Source organism: Anoplophora glabripennis, unplaced genomic scaffold (genome assembly GCF_000390285.2).
Source record: "Anoplophora glabripennis isolate ALB-LARVAE unplaced genomic scaffold, Agla_2.0 scaffold1077, whole genome shotgun sequence".
NCBI lineage: Eukaryota > Metazoa > Arthropoda > Insecta > Coleoptera > Cerambycidae > Anoplophora > Anoplophora glabripennis.
In genome coordinates, this window is record NW_019417863.1 from 91566 (window position 1) to 92941 (window position 1376).

The following is a 1376-nucleotide window of genomic DNA, read 5'->3' on the forward strand; positions in this document are numbered from 1 at the left end:
CCTGAGGAGGGGATTGTCATGTCTAGCGGCTACGTCAAATCGTTTCTCCGCGTTTTGTCTTATTGTCTGTGTAGCGTTTGTGTATTGTAAGTCTCGTAATATGTCAGTGTTTCTTACGTACCAGGGCGCGTCGGTGGCCGTGCGGAGGGCTATGTTTTCCACAGCCTGTAATGACTTTAAGTGGCTTTTTGCCGCGTGACCCCACGCCGTGGAGGCGTAGGTTAGCTGCGGTTGAAGACCACCTTGATAAGCGTTCGCTTATTCCTTAAACTGAGGGTGTTTCCACCTTTGAGTAAGGGATAGAGCCTAGCCCTGGTGGTCTTCGCCTCGCGCCACCGTCTCCACGATGTGCGGTTTCCACGTGAGACGCTGGTCCATCGTCACGCCCAGGTATCGTGTTTGTCGATTCCAGGAGATGGTTCCTGGGATAGTGTCAGTCTGTCGAGGTTTTGTGGGATTTTTCGTTTGGTAAAAAGGGTTAGCCGAACTTTTGTTGGGATTAATTTTGACTTTCCACCTGTTGCACCAAGTTTCAAGTTGGTCTAAGGAGCTTTGGAGGAGGTAGACGGAATATCTAGGATCTACGGATTGGGATGTGATTGTCAGGTCGTCGGCGTATATGTTGGTGTTGGGTGGATGTGGGATGTCGGAGTTTTAAATGGTGTATAGGTGTGGAGACAGGACGGTGCCCTGGGGGACACCGGCCTCCATGGGACGGGTGGTGGAAAGGGAATCTTGGATTTGGATGCGGAATTTTCGGTGGTGTAGGTAGGATTTTATGAGTTTGGTAAAGGATATGGGATATTGGTTGGTGAGCATTTTCATCAGTAGGCCTTCATGCCAAACCGTATCGAAGGCCTTTGCGACGTCCAGGAAGACAGCACCAGTGTACTGTCCCCTGTTGAAGGCCGCCGTGATGTGCTCGGTAAGGCGAAGGATTTGGAGTTCAGTGGAGTGATTGGGTCGGAAGGCGAACTGCTCGTCTGGAATGACTTGCAGTTCTTGGGAGTGGGTTCTTAGACGGGTTAGGATAATTTTTTCTACCACTTTGCTCATAGCCGGGAGCAGGCTAATGGGCCGGTAGTTGGATGGGATGGTGTGATCTTTGTTGGGTTTTGGGATAAGGATTATGTTTGCTGTTTTCCAGCGGGTAGGGAAGTGTCTTAGTCTGAGTGTCGCGTTTGTTATGTTTAGTAGGGCCATGAGGCCCTTGTGTGGTAGTCGTTTAAGTGTCGTGTTATGTATATTGTCGGGTCCGGGGGCTTTTCTGTTTTTAAGTCTGCGTATTGTCAGTCTTAGTTCGTCAGGTGTTGCGGGGGGGATTATGTCATTGTCTGGCTCTCTGTCGACGCGTCGGGCCGCGCGCTCAGCCACTA